At 47.1% G+C, this 17,046-nt stretch overlaps 1 long non-coding RNA gene across 14 annotated transcripts in view; it reads right to left on the reverse strand.

Annotated features, from left to right (window-relative positions):
- LOC110403976 overlaps positions 1 to 17,046 on the reverse strand; it is a 120,541-nt gene that overhangs the window by 83,550 nt on the left and 19,945 nt on the right. For 13 of the 14 annotated variants that reach the window (XR_002441984.1, XR_002441983.1, XR_002441985.1 and 10 more), the window contains 3 exons: positions 1,269 to 1,435; positions 1,065 to 1,180; positions 642 to 724 (listed from right to left, as the gene is read on the reverse strand). This is a non-coding gene — a long non-coding RNA (uncharacterized LOC110403976). The remainder of the gene's footprint in view (positions 1 to 641; positions 725 to 1,064; positions 1,181 to 1,268; positions 1,436 to 17,046) is intronic. The other variant, XR_002441981.1, reaches the window with a different exon arrangement.

Below are 17,046 nucleotides of genomic sequence, written 5' to 3' on the forward strand. Positions count from 1 at the left end.
ACACCCCGAGGCACAGCATGTGCTATGTGAACCAGTCTGAACACTGAATGCCCAGTAAGGTGCTTTCACGTGCCTTCTGGAACCACAGCTTACACTCACCCTAGCCAAAGGCTGCCTTAAATGCACAGAAAATAGGACAGTGAGAGATAGGCAGCAAAACAGTGAGAAGCGGATGAGGAGAGCCCAGGAAGTAGATATTTCTAGCTTCTACATAAACCTGACAGGGAATATTAGTCTTAAATAAACGTTGCCACCAAGCCAGTTGGAAATCTGCCTGACCAATTTTCCTGTCACCTTGCCAGTAGCTGGGGAGACAGCTGAATATGCCAAGAGTACTTTTTAATGGCCAAGAATAGGACTTGCTGCACATGCCCAGACACTTCGTACATACCCAAGTGCACCAACTTATCTTGGGCTCGCTCATCTTACACAGCTCTTACAGCAGAACCACACAGGCACCAGAATAATTTCCCAAGATAGCTCCCAATATACCTCAGTGGAGTAAAAAAAAAAATTAAAGAATGCATGCACGCAGGATTCTGCCTGACCTGGGAGTTGGCATAAAATGCCCCTATCGTCTACACAGACAGCTCTCAGCCCATATTTTTATCGTGGGTGTGAGTAAAGCTTAGATGCCATACCTTGCTTCCTCTCAGCAGTCCAAATCGCTCCCATCCTGGTCGCTCCCATTCTGGTAGCCTTCCAAAGCCTTTTTATAGTTCCCCTAAGAGACACAAAAATTGTCCTACGAGTGGCCACAAAAAGCTCTTACAACATCTCAGCACAAAGAACTATGCAAAAAGCCCTGAGTACACCCAGGCAAGAGAGACCAGTGAGAACTCAGCAATGCAGGCAGAATTTGGAGGCTGGAAGCTGTCAGCTCGGTCACTGTGACCCAGCCTAGCTACCTCCCAAGCTAACTGGGTCAGACGAGCACTAGTCTGTGTCTCTCCTTGCAGAACTTCTTATTTAAGTCAGCCCAATCTTGCTAATCATGTGTTAAACATTGTGAAAAGCAGGTACTTTTTGTTTTAAGCCAAGCAAACGGGGATACCAGTACTTACAGCTTAACTCTGACAGCTAACCTAGGAGGAAACTGGTTTTAACTGCTCAGAAACATGGCTCCTTTGCAGAGCAGAGAGATTCTGCCATGACACTCCACTCTGGCTTCATTCTGCTGCTGCAGAAATCAAGCATATAAGCCAACTTCAGGAGGAGCACATTAAGGCAACTCTAACATCTCTAAAAATCCAAGCCAGTTTTCCTACCTTTTGCTTTCTTCAGCTTGCTCTGTCCTGAACACAATGCCATCTTGCCAGTGTGACAACCAGCTGTCACCAGGCTTTACTCCCCAAGCACCCACAGCTCGCAGATAACAAGGGTTAAGAAGAAAACAGCAGTTTTCTGGTCGGCATTTGCATTTTTGGATTCTAGCCTGGAAATAAAGGAATATAGAAAAGCACTTGTAAAAATATAAAGACAATGTGCTCACATCATGCTTCCATTGACTTTGAACAGTGTTATGCCTGGAGTGAAATGGCTCTGTCGGGCTTAAGCTTGTCCTCAGAAATGTGTTCTTGTTTCTTGGCGATGCCATGGGAACTACATGGGTATCTCCAAGGGAAGAATTTGGCCAACTATATTTAACTATTTAAAATTTCAGGGTTATTAGCAGAATACGGGCCAGAGTCCCATAAAAACAAAACAATCAGAAAAACAATGATATTCCAGAATGACTGCAAAATAGCTAACTGCACCCTCTTCTCTCATCAAGGCACACCAATTTACAAAGCGATCAGCATGGGTATTGATTGAGACAAGGAAGAGGCAATATTTACCTAAGCACCTGTGCTTATGGTGCTTAGGCCTACCAAACAGCCTGCCATCCTAGCAATCATATACAGTGGGAGAGAATTCTCTATCATTTCAGCCTTTAAAAGAGCCATGAAGCAGTAGATAGCATCAGCAAAAGGATGCATTTTGGCAGCAGGGGAATAAGCCATTTTGTGTTAGAGCCAGAGCCTTCTGTTTTGGGTCACATTGACTCAAATGAGCTGTTAAAAACAAACAAACACACACAAAAAAATCCCTCACATTCTCATGTGTTCTCCTCCCCCTTGAATATCTCTGCATCTAGGACCACAGCAGGGATTTCTCTCCCAACCGTCTCCTAAGAAGTATGCACAGAGCTCCATGAGAACCTCACACTCCTCTTCCCACACTGGTGCCATTTCTCTCCCACAGTCCCCACCTACTGAAGTCAGTAGGGGTGCTGGGAACAGCAGAGGAGCAGTTTGTGTCTATTCTGGAAGATGCCCAGCCCTCCACTCACACCATCTCTTCAGCCCTCCCTAACCAAACACCTGTATTCCCACATCCTAACCCCAAACCTCATTGTTCAGCAGCTAATTCCAGGCATTAAAGGGTAGCAGATGTAAGGAATGCTGCTGCGACTACCGACAGATCTGCAAGGAACCAGTTTAAAGGCCTGAACCATCTCCCAAAGCAAAGAGTGATGTGTCCAGAGCATGGTTTCCTGGGCTGTACTGAATAGCATTCTCCAGGAAAATGTTGTTGCTATCATGTGAGCTGTCAGCTCCAGTGCACTGCACCCACTGCAAACATAAGGAGGTATATCCAGCTTCGAATATGATTAACCCAGAACAGGGCACGCTTTGGCAACAGAGATCTGTTTGTGTAGAAATGCTCCTGTGCTGAGTGGGATCTCCTCACCGCTGAGCAAGCAAATCTAAACCCCACTGAGTTTTTATCCCAAGGCAAGCGAGTCCTCGAAAGATGCTCCCTGCCCAACAAGGATCATTAGGACATTTTCTGTGTCACTAAGTGACATTTGTAGGTCAGTATCAAAAACACGCACACAGCCAACTCACTGCTCAGAAATGTGCCTGACTTGGTGGGAAAGGAAGCCCAGACGAGAAGATACCACAAGCAGCTCTAAAAAGTTCTCCTGCCTTTTCCTTCTGTCAGCTTGTGGAGATTGTTAACTTCAGCTAGAGTGGCAAGCAGCACCTCTTCCCACTCTTTTCATGCATGACCTCAGTACTACCTTTAAAATTAAGTTCTCCCTCACTTTAGGAATCATGTATAGACCTATGGACGTGTCACAGGACATCCCCACACCTGCCTGCCTCATTTGCCCTCCACTATCACAAAGCTGGCCCCTGCACGCCTCGGTACTTCCAAGCAGAGAGCCAGCACACAGACCACGCAGCATTTGGAGGGCCCCAGGAAAGGTCATAGGCTCCATGCCCTACCTTCTAGCACACATGTAAGCCCTTCAGGAGAAGGGCTGAGTTCTTCTTGGACACCAGCCCTAGCTGCAGTGACAATGCTGCCACAGCACATGGGCCAGCTGGGCCAAAGGTAGCAGCACAGAGCTGGTGCAGAGCAATATCAGCACCTAGCAATTCAGGCACCAAGTGGTGCAGGTATATCTGGAATCACAGTGCTGCTCTGGCAGCAGCGTAGCGCCCACAGTTTCCAGGCACAACGTGTAGCAGTAATACAATGCACACGACGATCAGCTTAGCGCGTGAGGAGCTGCCAGCACCCCCAGCAGGCATGGCTGGGACACACTTCTCCTTCCCAGCCCATTGCAAGACACTTTTGAAAAACTGCCTCCCAAGCTAATGCTTTCCCTGTGCTCAAGAGTGTTTTGAATCATCTCAAAAACATCACTTCAGCTGCTCGTGAGTTTCAGATGATGGAAAACATATTTTGGGGCAGGGGGGGAAGGGGGGAATAAACAAAAAATCCTCTAGCCAGAAAGCATGGCTGGTGCTTGAAACTTGGCACATGGGCTCTCAATGAGGAGTCTGTGCTTTCCTAAATTGGAAGAAACTTGGCTTTGATTTAACAAAGTTAAAATCGCATACTTAGCGTGCACTGGAGCAGAAGCCTTCGTGCAGCCTTAACTTTGCATTAGCATATTCTTTTCCATTTAATTAAGTGTTGCAAATTGTTTTTCCGTTAATTATTTCAGTTATGGACATTATTATTTTCCCTTTTGGAAGGCAGAATATTGCAGGGGAGTTAATAATCCTGCAAACTCTCCTTTCTTAAACCGTTCATTGCTGCTGATCGGGTTCCACCTGCTTTTGTTAGGCTGCAGGCCTCTAGCTCGTTTATAATTGGAAGCATCCTGTACCGCATATCTCCAGAAGCGCTGAGATGAGATCCCAGATGGTAGCACTCTCTCCTCTGCACGTATAATTCCACGGAAAGGCCCACCGACAGCTATTGTTTAAAGGAGATTCGTGTATGCAGACCCGGCAGCTGTTCTGATCTGCTTTGTATTAGGGATGGCTGAATCCATCCAGATGAAGAAGGAACAGAGAAGGGCGTATGAGAACCAGGGAGTGGCACCTGGAGGCTTCGTTGCCAGCACTGCCACCGAGCTGTTATGGAACCGTTAAACCGCCCCGCCCCAGCCTTCCTCATCTGAAATGGGCTGATTATTGACTGTACCTATCTGGCAAGTGCCTAGTGGGTATCAGTTAATATTTGGAAATGCCAAGATTCTCAGAGGGAAGGCACAATATAAATGCAAAGTAGTCGCACTGCTGCTCTATTAACCGTTGACAGCCTGCTCTGATCCCGTTTGAACTGCCTGCCCGTGTACCTGAACCAACCCCGGGCCACTTGTCTTTGCAAAGATTTAGGATGAATAACAGTCATAGCCAAAAAGCCATCCAGAGGGGAGTCCCCGTGAATTTTCCACGAAGCGTATCGCCCACCTCCTTGCCATTAACATGTACAAGCAAGCTCCATTATGCAATCAAGGACTGCTCGGCAAAGCAGAATGAGTTGAAGGCAATACCCAGACTAAATATGCATGAATTTCTTTCACTATAACTTATTCAAACATTTCACGTCTGCAAAACTGAGCTGGGAATCTCAGACAGAGCATCTCTGCCTCTGTCCCACAGTACTCTGGTATATCTTCCTGCAAAACCTCAGTTTTGACCTTTTGGCTAGTTTCATTCTTGCAACTTGAGACCGTTCAAAACCTCTTCAAGCAATCAAAAACTAATGAGGACAACATATCTCAACGTGAGGCTCAGCAGCTGGTGATGAAACATCCCCCTACCTTCCCTCCTTCTGCAACACCATCCACACGCCATCCAAAAAAGCAAGCAGTGGGCAGGACAATAAAGCAACAGCTTCTCAAAAGGCCTGGATTGTCCCTGCATGGAGAAAGATGTAGGAGTGTACTACAAGACCTAATGTGGTTTCATCGCGGAGCATCACACAAACATTAACCTCAGGAGCCCCATCTCTGGGAGGTGCTATTATTATTTCCATTCTGATAAAACGAGTCTAAAAGACTGAGCAGTGTCTTCGCAAATGCATTCAGCCCCATAAACAGGGAAAGAGAGGAGACAGCAGCTGGACACCGTGGTACGCGATTATACCCAAGGCAGCGTTCCTAACTACTCTGAAATCCATTCTGAGTCCCTTAAGACGGTACTGCCTCTCCAGCTTCCTTCGCTCTCTCTTCAGCCAACTGTGTTTATCTTGCTGTTAAGAGTCACACGCATCCCAAAGTAAATTATAAGGCCAGGGCACTAGACAGGGTCAAAGGCTAGCATATGAATTTACTGTACTGCCTCCGCTCTCCCAGGAGCCCCTCCTGAGTCCTAATAAAGATCTCTGAAACAAGATGCTAATGCTGGATTATCCAGGTAATCTCCCCGAGTTACTTCCCCGGGTTGCCTGGTTATAAATAATGAATTAGGCCTTTACTTATTATTTCTCCTGCCCTTTGGGGTCGCTGCGAGTCTTGGAAAGGAATACAAATTTAAGAATATTAGATCCTCTTATTAATATCAATTTCTGCCAATCCTGCATGAGAGATGTTCCTCGCTCAGTGCAGGCTATTGATAAAATGAAGCGGCTGGGATGTTAATGGCATGGATCTAATAGCTACGAACTGGCCCAGCCTTACTCACCATTCCCATAAATTGAATTTTAAAAAGGCAGATGGGTGCTTCATAAGTGGAAACAGAATCATGTGCCAGCTTTCATTTCTTTTCCATTCCTGAGCACGGGTGAAATTAAAGTCTCCCCACTGACTTTGTCCACATAGGCCTACCACTACGATTAGTCCCAGTTTTAAGGGTCCCCGTTACTCCTACACTGGATTTCCAAAGCAGCCCAGCCAATGCACCTTAACCACTTCACTGCCACCTTCCACCACAGCATGCATTCAGCTAAACAGACAGCAGCCCCACAGGCTTGCAGAGCTTTTCAAGCTGATAGAACCAGTATGCAAACCTGAACCAAATCTACACATAATCCCTCCTCTTTCTCCCTCATGCCTTATTCCATCTGTTCTTTGGCAATAGAGCAATTAATTTCAGTAATAAGTATGTGCACGCTTGCAGCACTGAGCTGGCTGGGAGTCTCCCCTGGAACCAGGCTCAAGGGGCTGGAGCTGAGTTCGCCCACCACCTGAGTGCAGGGAGACTCCTCAGCCCAGACAGCACACTTCTACCAGCAGGCTCCTGGGCCTGCCCACAGATCTTCTGCCCTCCTTCTGGCCAGGACCGCTTTGCCAGCAGCAGCGATAGCCAAGTGTAACAACGTACAGATGGGTGCCAATATCATTACCAAGAACTCAGGAAATTACTGCCTCTTGGCTTCTCTGCACCTACCATGAACAGAGATGGGCATGTGAGCACGCCTGGCAGTCTTCACATGGTTCAACCAACTACCTTAAAAATCTCCAAGTCCACTCACAGAAGGGAAAAGTTACCACCCAGCCGAGGGGCAGGGACAAGAAGTCAAGTAAGAAGGAGCCTTCAATGACCACTGCTTGATCATGTAGACATTTCTGAGCCCACAGGCCTGCTGAGAGCAGTCTGCGTGGGGCAGGATGCTATCACCACTGACTGGTCTGCACCAGATCTCCTAATAGGCAAAGCCTCTGTGACTTGAGCAAGTCTTGTATGAGCAGAGCCACAGCGCATAGCAGAACCAACCTCCATTCCCATTTGTTTGGCACTGGGCTCAACCACAAGACCAGGAACCACCACGTGCAGTATCTCCTGTGGCCAGGGATCCTAAACTGAGACAGAATTACAGGACTAATCAGTGTTCACTTAATTAATAGATTAGATTCAGAGATGATGCTAATTTGATAGTGTCAGGAGGCAACAGGTCAAAGACAGAGCATTCGCCCAAGCACCTCTTTGATTTTGTCAAACTCTTAAACGGGCAGAAGCCTAATAGAAAAATAATGATAGCTGTTAGTTACCCTAGAATGGCAAGTACCACCTTGTGCTGGGTGCTTACATACTGCCCTGCTTAGTGGGACTCTGATCTTCTCTGGCACCCCTCAACATTGTTAATTTGAGACAGCAATGTCAGCCAGTGATATTTTCGTGGATAAAGGATACCTCAAGTGTAATATCAAGACTAAGGGGCTATAAAGGAGCAACAGAAATCCAGATGCGTTCCCACTTTGTTGTTTGAAAAGAATGCATTGCTGTTAGCAAGACAGAGCTAAAGAGCAGGACACTGCTAAGAGCACTTAAGTGCATTGGCTCTTAGAAGAAGCTGGAAGTCACTCTTGAATTCAGGTGGCTATAATATTTGTATATAAGAAACTTAAGACAACAACCTCAGCCTCTCCACAGCGAGTCTGCTTTGTATAACTAAATAGTTCTGCATTTATTACAGCATTTTTTAGAGCCAACTCTTGGATTTGAAGCACATCCCCAGTAAAACCCAGGCCTGGATCAGCCATTGTTTTACCCTTACAGATACGCTCCTGAAGGCATCCTTGTGAACAGACTTCCTCTGTAACCCTTCTGCTACAGGGAACACCAAAACTTGCCCACTGAACTCAGCAGCACTACGGTTGTTGTTGTGCCTACACAGTCCACCAACATCTCCCCACCTCCAGCTTGTGGTCACACTGCAAGAATTTTTGTAAATCTCAGCCAGCATGCATGAGGAAAACACATTTCCCTTTGCAAATAGTTTCACCAGGCTTCAAAATACTTCAAGCCTACACAGTGTCATGAAATGTGCTGTTTCCTTCCTTCTTCATTTAGATGTCATTTCATCTACAGCTTTGTGCTGTGGTTCCCCTCTCTGTAAGCATAAGCACAGCTCTTTAAAGCTCTATACATGCTTAAAATGCATCTTTTCAATATCAGCCACATCTGAAACAAAATAGAAGGTGCATGAGTCACTGACACTGAAGATCGTTGGCATAGTTAGAGGGACCAGGACTTGCTCTGATTGATATTGCCCACGTAATGGGCGATCATCACTGGAGATCTTCCCCTGGTTCACATTTGAAGCCCCTCAGCATATGCAGATGTATTCACATTTACTTAAGGAGCCTCTGGATGTCACACTTGGCTTAGCAGCAGCAGATGTTAGTAGCCTCCTCTCTCGAAAGTGTCCACGCTACCTCACAAGGGCCAGGTTGCCACCGTGCTTAAATCAGGACTTGACACTCCATTTCTCTTCTTTGAAGCGTGGACTATTTGTTGTCCTTCTTCTGTCTCAGGTGGCGTAATTGAGTCCCTTGGGGAATGCTGATAATTAAATGGGAAGTGAGATGGTCTGAGGCAGCAAAAAAAGTGGATGGTTACAACTGAGAGATGTCAGATGCAGCTTTAAGTCCTGCTGCCAACTAAAAGCCCAACCCACAGAGATTAGGGATTTCAGTGGTGGACTCAAAGTCCCAGTGTGAAGGTCACAACAACATTGGATATTCTCTCCTTTTCCATGTTGTTACAGCGACCACAGAGAAATTGTCTGATTGCCACATCTTGAGTACTGTCTGAACACATGCTCATCACCCTACCTGAAGGTTTGCTTGTGATGCAGATGGAGATGGAGTTTTATCCCCTTGGGTTCCAACATAGTTGTGTTGGAAACAAAAATCCTGCAGCAAGCTTGGGAAGTAGCAGAGTAAGAACCAAGGAGCATGGAGGGGAGAGGGAGCTGTGCTATTCACACCTCAGAAGGAGTCTTCAGATCAGCTCTATATTTCACTGACAGGCAACGAGAGCATTTTAAAGCTGGTGCTGATCTGCCAAAGCTAGGGAAGAGTAAAAACAACACAGACAATTGGCGCTGCTTCTGCTGCATTTTGTATGAAATGGGGTAATCTCAGAGGCCTCTGAACAATGTATTAGAACAGCCTATCCCAGAGCTTAGAAACGCACGAGCAAGCAGCTGGCTGCCCATCCACCTGGGAAAACAGGAGCAGGCTGAGCCTTGCCATGTTTGAGGCAATTAAAACAAAAAAATAGGCAGTGAGAAAGAGTGAAGGAATTCCGTTGTATATTAGAGATACTGCACAAAAGGCTCACTTTCTAGTCCACACACCACAGCATTTAATGCTGCTCTCAGAGCATCACTTGACATGATGCCACCAGGCACAGCAGTTAACATTATCCTTTGCAGATCAGGCACACAGAAGGCTTCAGCCTGTCACAACACCAGCCCTGCCTCCTTCTCACAAGCTCAGAGATAAGTATCTGAAAGATTTCGGCACAGTTCCAGGTAGGATGGCCATAATGGCAGCTGATATGTCTCTAATGCCACCCATCTTTAAACCGCTCTCGTATGCAGAGAAAAACCCTGACCTCGGCAATTTCAACAAGCACGGAGATATTTAACTGCATCTTGACCTGTCAAACTCCTCCTGTGCAGGCACCTCCTGTGCCCTTCTGCTGCACTGTGTGTGTCATGCCCCAAAGTGGCTATGATGTGATTCTCAGGCACGGCTAGAGTTCAGAAGTAGAGGCACGTTGCTGGTGAAGTGAACCAGAGACCCTTGTAACGCAGCATCTCTGTTCAGCACTTTAATACAGATTCTCACTCTCCTCTCGCAAACAGAAGCGGGATTTTAAACAAGGACGGAGTCAAAACAAGTTCAGATGCAGAGGATAGGAGTGAGCCAGGAGGGATTAAAGCAGCCAAAGAAAAGCTGGAAGTGGTGCTGTGTCTCCCACCAAACAAACCTGGCTTTTGAGCACCTCTCCTGCGCTGCTTTGTGCAGCAACTCCTCCAAGAAATTATTTACCAAGGAAGTTACTCAGATTACAAGTCTGAGCAATTAAAACCTTGATATTTATGGTACTGTAAGACAGAGGCACATTAATAAATAATACTTTGCTCTTCTACAGCACTTTTCCTCTAATGATCTCCAAGCAATTTACAAGTTTTTGCTGGCTGAGCTCCCCAAGCCCCTGCAAGGTAAGGAGGATGTAAGCAGAGCACCTCTCTCCCAGCCAGAGGAAGGCTAGCTCGGGGAGAGAAACGATGTAAGTGTTCAACAGTACCTAAAACACCAACTCAGGCTGAGGTTTCACCATTCTGCACACTGCCTGCCACGCAGTAATGATATTCCTTGAGCTGAGGACACGAGACGTGCGAAGCATAAAAGAAAAGAGAGTCAGGGCAGGTAGGAGGCCGCATAAAAACTGCCGCCTTGCATACATTCTCCTTGTTGTGGTGCTCTAATCACCACACAGCACGCCCTGGCTGTTTCAGGCTGGCACATTACTATGTGAAGAATACTGTCTGAAGAACACCTGACTTCTCAGGGCCTGGGCTTCCCTCAGGAAGGCGCTCCGGCAGCATCTTGGCACCCAGGGCCCAGACGCAGCAGCGGCGCGGGGTAGCAGATGGCAGAGGGCTGGGTGGCAGCCAGCTGGCCGCACTACACAGAGCTGTTCAGGAAGCTAATCAAGGCCTTCAGATCATGGGAATGCTGCCCAGGTGAAGACTGCAGAGCGCAGCGCATTCGCATCTAGCCAGAGCAGCCTGTAGCTGAGGTGGACGTAGGCTCCAGCCCCCCCACCACTGCACTGTCCTCCCTCCCTGCTCCTTTATCCTTTAGAGCATGAGAGATTATCTTACTTGCTCTGAAAAGGAACAGCAAGCCCTTCCTCCTCCTGGGAGCAGATAAAGCTGCCAGGTTAAGACACGGAGACCCTAAAGGCTGCAGTGCCTTCGGGCCACAATCCAGCAACTGATCCCCGTGGGCCTGACACTACCGCTATCATCTCCCTCGGCCCCTGGGAGCTGAAGAAGCCTTCTCAGGCTGTTTTGCCCTTAGATCTCAAAAGATTCACCTTTGCTTATTCTTCCGCAGTCTTCTCAAAGCCGGGTCCTGTGCGCACTGACTCGTGATAGAAAGGTTTAGCGGAGACAAGGCCATCCCACAGGCAGTTCAAAGCCTGGTGCTCGCCCCACATGGGGAGGCTCGCAATAGCAGAGAGAACCTCGGTGAACCTGAGCACAAGCGTGCAGCGTGAGCACAGCAGAGGGTACCGCACCGCTGCCGGGTGGTCTCACCGCTCAACTCTTTGGACTGCTTCCAAAACCAGCTGATCTACCACACTGTCAGGGAGAGAAACGAGATGCCTTGCTTAGAGGTTTGTATTTATTCTTTTAAAAAATAATAATAATGACGACCTATCCGGCAACCGTTAGAAATATGTGTAAACCAGTTAAACACACTTTATAAAACCTTACAACAATATTATATTTTTACTGAAACAATCACAGGAGCAATTTCACCTGCACTTATTGTCCAGTCATCTAACCACAAACATCCCTGAGATTTATGTGCGAGTGGAAACATAATTTCTATTATCTTCGACACAAAACTTGGCAATGGAAAATCCCGTGCCTAGAGTGCAAAATCAATTTCAATAACCAGAATAGCAAGAAGTCAAAGGCAGGACTTGGAAAGGACATGAGTTTCTCAAATAGCCAGCCAGTGTGTTTTATAATGGGGATGCCACTGGGATAGGATGGGATGGGCAGTGGGACATTCTGGCTGGCTTCTCTCTCTCTCAGCATGAACTATTCCTGCAGCTGCACAAAGCTGGTTCTGGATCACAGTGGTGTCTCTCAGAGTTTGTCTTCCCTGACAACCCACACAGGCAGGATAAGAAAATCAGAAGAGAAAGCAGGACTTAAAGAAAGACTGCAGGACTTAACCCTGATTTTCACTGCTTCCAGAACTGAGAGCCTAGAATCTTGAATGCTATCTCTGAGGCAGGAGTGGGTGCGTCAGAACAAGATGCCCTAAATCCTGCAGGGGGTAATCTGCCCCATCCCAGTCTCCACTGTGGCAAAGGAGCCTTTGTGAGCGGCTTCCTGGATAACAAAGGAGAGGCACAGGTAGAGCTGATCCTGCCTTGGAGAGGGCAGGTGAATTAGGTCGCCTTCCAAGATCCATTTCAGCTGCGTTTACAGCAAATACAAAATATTGCCTTAAACTTGACATGCGAGACTCTAAATCTCTTCTCACCGCTGAGGCCTGAGGGCGACAGAGGGAAGGGTTTCTGTGACCATAACAACTTTGGATATTCCCATTTGTCAGCAAAATACCAGCTACTCATTTAACTCCAAACTACCATGTACTGCTTTGGTGGCCAAACTCAAACAGCTTGCCAAGCCACGATGTCCTGGGCAGCTGTATCGAGGGTTTTCCCCCAGCTCAGATGCCATGACATGAGCTCTATAGGTTTCTTAAGGAACAATACCATGCCTTGAAATATCGGCTGCAGACAGGGAAAGCAGCTAGCACAGGTTTATAGGTGAGGTTTTCACCTGCTTGTATTTGTGCATTCTCTTCTAGGACTGTTTTATCAGGGACTACTTTCGAGAAAGCTGGAGTGACAGCACTTCTCAGCCACGTACTCAGACCTTCACGTGCACCCTTTGCACACTGAGCTCCAGCTGCCCTTTCCCTTGCAGCCTTTGCTTTCCAAGGAGTCACACCAGGCTTTAACTATTTCCCTCTCTGTGTGTGAAGACGGGCTGGTTCTAGGACAGCTTTGCCCTGTGAAGGCAAACCCTTCACCTTCCATTGCAAAGGGATTTCTTCCCCTCTTGTGAATTCTCTTGCAGTGAATTCAAGAGTCAACTGGAAAAATAGCTATTTCAAAATTTAAAGAAAAAGCAAGGGATAGCATTTACAGACACAAACACTCCTAAAAGAAGCGGCTAAAAAAAGAAATAAATAAGTCAAGTGACACCTTCAGTGCAAGAATACTCACAAGTCACAGAGAACTGAGCCTCTGCCGTGAACTACACAAGGAAAGGAATGAACCCAAGACCTGAAGCACTTTCCTAGCTCCCCTCACTCTTGTCTGTGTGATAACCAGCAGCCAGTGTTGTGGAAAAGGAGAGAGACTCCTGAATGATCCTTCCTAATAGATTCGTCTTTTATCATGTTTTCATGACCTTTGTAAAAGGCAATTTAAATTCTAATTGTCCTGTGAGCACCACAGGAATCAATTAGTGACAAGAGATGTTAATTGTGCAGCCAGGGAGGAGGCATTGCTAGGCTGCTCAGCTCCAACACGGGGTTAAGAGCCCAGGGGAATGCTGGGATGGCTGGGGCTTTAATCAGTCCTCCCTTTTTAATAGTTTGCATGTTGTGCTGCAGTTGTCAAGGTCCATTAGTCGTCCACAGCACTGAATGGAGCAGTGGCATCCCCTTCATTCCTGCACTCTGCCAGCACACACACAAAGGATCAGAACGAACTGCCATTGCGAAAGCAAATCCTAAAACCTCCTTTTCTTTTTGTTCTCGCTTCCCTCCCTACAGACCCTGCATAGAAATCAGGCCTTGGGCACTGGCTATTGCAGAGTAAATGCTTAATGTTGGTGGGCTGTAGGGGAAGCGAACGTGCTCCTTGTCACCTCAGGATACAGCCAGAGCCTTTTGTGAAAAGCAAACGCTCCTATTTTCACACCAGGACACACAGAACACCTCTCACGAAGACCCTGGCACTGTTCAGACTGCCACTTGAAACGCCAGAGAGAGCTCATACTGAATGCCCACTACCTATACTGTGAACTGGCATAAATGAGGAAAATTTATCTGAGCCAGAACCAGAGCACATAGCCCGAGAGACTATCCAAGCCATCCTGGCACAGGTATATCTCAGGAAAAAGGGACTTGGCACAAATAATCAGATGCTCCTTGGGATGCACCATTTGTTACCTATTTCCCATCAGGTGAAAATAGTCCTACCTTACACCTGTGCCACAGCAGGCAGCTGTGCCCAGGGAAGTTATGCAACGACCCAGAGGTCCCCAGCATCTCTGTATGCAGCATAACTTCATACTAGGAAAGCTTGCGCTCTGCAAGGTCATGCATCCAGGGGAGTTAAATCCCCTAGAAACAACAACCTCACCGCTGTTCTTCTATTAAACATTATCACAGACCATTATTATAATCTAAGTCTCTCCACATTACCCACTTCGTCAACTACCGACCTCAGATGCTGCCTTGGGGAGGTGCTCTGCCTGTCCCTGAGGAATCTGTCTTTTGCTGTTATATGAAATTCACACTTCAAAATCCCACTTTCCAGCTCCTCACTGCCAAAGCTAAAGGCCTTCACAAACACAGGAGAAAGGTATGCATCCTTCTCTGTAAACTCAAAGAAAAACTGCAGCACAAGAGCAAATCGAGGTTAGATTTTTATTTCAAATCCTTATTTGCACTAACTCGCATTCTCACAGTTGGCCATTAGCTCTTGAAATGGAACTGGAGTGTGCCTAAGCACTTCATTTTACCCCAGATCCGACACACAGAATTACAGGCTCAGTCCGGCTGTGTTCCTTCTAATCCTCTAGGTCTCTACCCTCAGCCCTCTGCTCCTTCTGTCAAAGCTCTGAGCACTTCTAGGCTCACACCCCACAGCCAAGCTCTGGATTTCTGCTTCTGTCCCTGGCCATAGATAAGGTCTCCTTCCTCCCGTTCCTTTCTGTGGCATTGTCCAGCCAGACTGCTGTTCAATCTGGGGCACAGATCCAGGCTGGGGCAGCTAAATCCTGACCGTACCACCATCTTCCCAGATGTCTGGTATTTTTTGGACAGTCTCCAGCTTTTGTGAGCCATGAATCCTTTACTCATTCCTTGTTGATCATCCAAATAAATCACTGCCTCAAAGACACCATGCTTGAGCTTTCTTCTCTGCAAATCCAGGAGGGGTTAAAATCATCCTGTGCTACTCCCGGATCATTGCTGCAATGTATCAGAACAAACTCCAGTTCACCATGTGGCAATCAAAGCGTTCCAGGCAGCCCAGGCCACTCTTCTAAACGACCATCTACACCTCCAGCCCAGTCCCTTTCTCCCCGTTGAAAGGGGCACATTAAGATAGTTCTCCCCATACACATTCAAGCAATTTTCAAGCTGTGGTATCTTTCTGCCTGCACCACTGTCAAGGAACAGCTATCACTCCTTCATGTACCATCATCACAGATCAAAGTGAAGGAGCTCTGACTCAAAAGGTCAAAGGACTTCCTACCTGGTGCCTCAGCCTTCCACAACACACCTAGCCAAAGGCCCACACTCAGCCCACTCGTACGTAGGGGCCTACCTGGCAGACAAGCTACAAGCTGAGTTATCTCTGTTTTGGCAGAAAATGCTTGACACCTTTATAGAAGTGCTGTGGTTAGGCAGGAAGAATCCACTCCACCAGTTCCACTTCTCCCCTGCCTCAAGCCACTAAGACGACAGAACTACCTTCAGTGCCTCAGACCTTCACTGCTTGCTCTCTTGGAACTGTTTATTCTCAGGTTTGAGATTCTTCCTGCCTGATAGATTAACCTCTTTTACGAAGTGTGCCCACTCAGAGTGCTTCACTAAGATGTTTAATTACTTCTGACTTTGCCCGAAGCAGAGTAAACGCTCTTTCTCAGCAAATGCTTTACTTGGGAATGCTCTCCCCATGGACACTGACTTTGTTTCTAATTTATTTTATCTGTGTCACATTCTCTATCAGCCTCTGGAATAGAAAGCAGGGACCATTTTTAAGCACTGCTGAGCACTACAGGAACGTCCTGTATGACACCACCGTCACCTAGCCTGGCTAGATTACTGTCACCTTTGCCAACTGAGTTTTAAGCCCCCTACTCAGAAGAAAGGAAGAGAGAGGACCTTTGTCCGTGAAAGTTTCAGGGCATTTGCTCCCTCACGGTGGCATCGGAACCAAAGAGGTATTTCCCTGAACCCACCAACAAACATGAAGGTAAGCAGAGCTTTGGCTACCTGCAATTTGGAAGAAAGAGTCATTGTACCATCATAGGTGAACTCCTCCATTCGCACCTGGGTCTGATGGTGAAACCACCATGCAGCTACTCCTCCCCTAAGGCTCACACAGCAAAATGTTACTCATGTTTCAGCTCACGGTTTGCAGGGATCCTACTAATTTGTTGCAAACCTCACATTCAAGAAGTTTTCTAAAGGCAGAAAGCCCCAAGCATGCTGGAAGAATGCTAGATGGAGGATGACCTAGGCCAGAAAGGTTGCTTAGGGACTGAGCGAGCCAGAGAAAACACATTGTTTGGTCAGGTTTGGAACTCAAGCCAGAGGGCCAGCAAGAAGCCTGGCATTAGCATCTCACTAAAACTGCTGAGACATCTTCCCTCTGCAGGGAACTCAGAGCTTCAGAAGAGCACAACAGGCTTCTGTGGCACAAATGGGAACACAAACGGGCAGGTGTGAAGTGCAATCCTCAGGTGAGGTTCCTACCGTCCCTTGCCAGCTAGTCCTTTCCAGCTGCCGTACCCATTTGCCTGAGCAGTGGAACAAAGCCAACTTCATTCCCACCAACTCTACAAAATACAATTAACATTTTCTCCACTCATCCTCTGCCCAGAGCTTCTACAAAGCCTTTTTTGCATTTCCATTAAAAATAATAATGCATTTTGTTCTGCTTCACAAGACCCATTGCTCACCTGCCCACATCTCTTTCAGACTCCACTAGTCTTCCTTTCTTTCACCAGCATAATCATTTTGTGCCCTCATCTCTTTCTTCCTTTATACAGAAGACTGTGGACACATTTTATTGCTGAGATTTACAAAACAACTCAGTCAGCCTTTACGCAGCAGAGGTGATAAGGCTGTAGAAGAGAGTAGGAATGACTGTGTTACTTGGTCTCCACATGACACACGTGGCTCAGTAGTCACGGCTCAGCAGTCTCGAACCCAGCTGGGAGGTTCATCACTCCAGCCCCAAGCTG

This window comes from Numida meleagris, chromosome 9 (genome assembly GCF_002078875.1).
Source record: "Numida meleagris isolate 19003 breed g44 Domestic line chromosome 9, NumMel1.0, whole genome shotgun sequence".
In the NCBI taxonomy this organism is placed as follows: Eukaryota; Metazoa; Chordata; class Aves; order Galliformes; family Numididae; genus Numida; species Numida meleagris.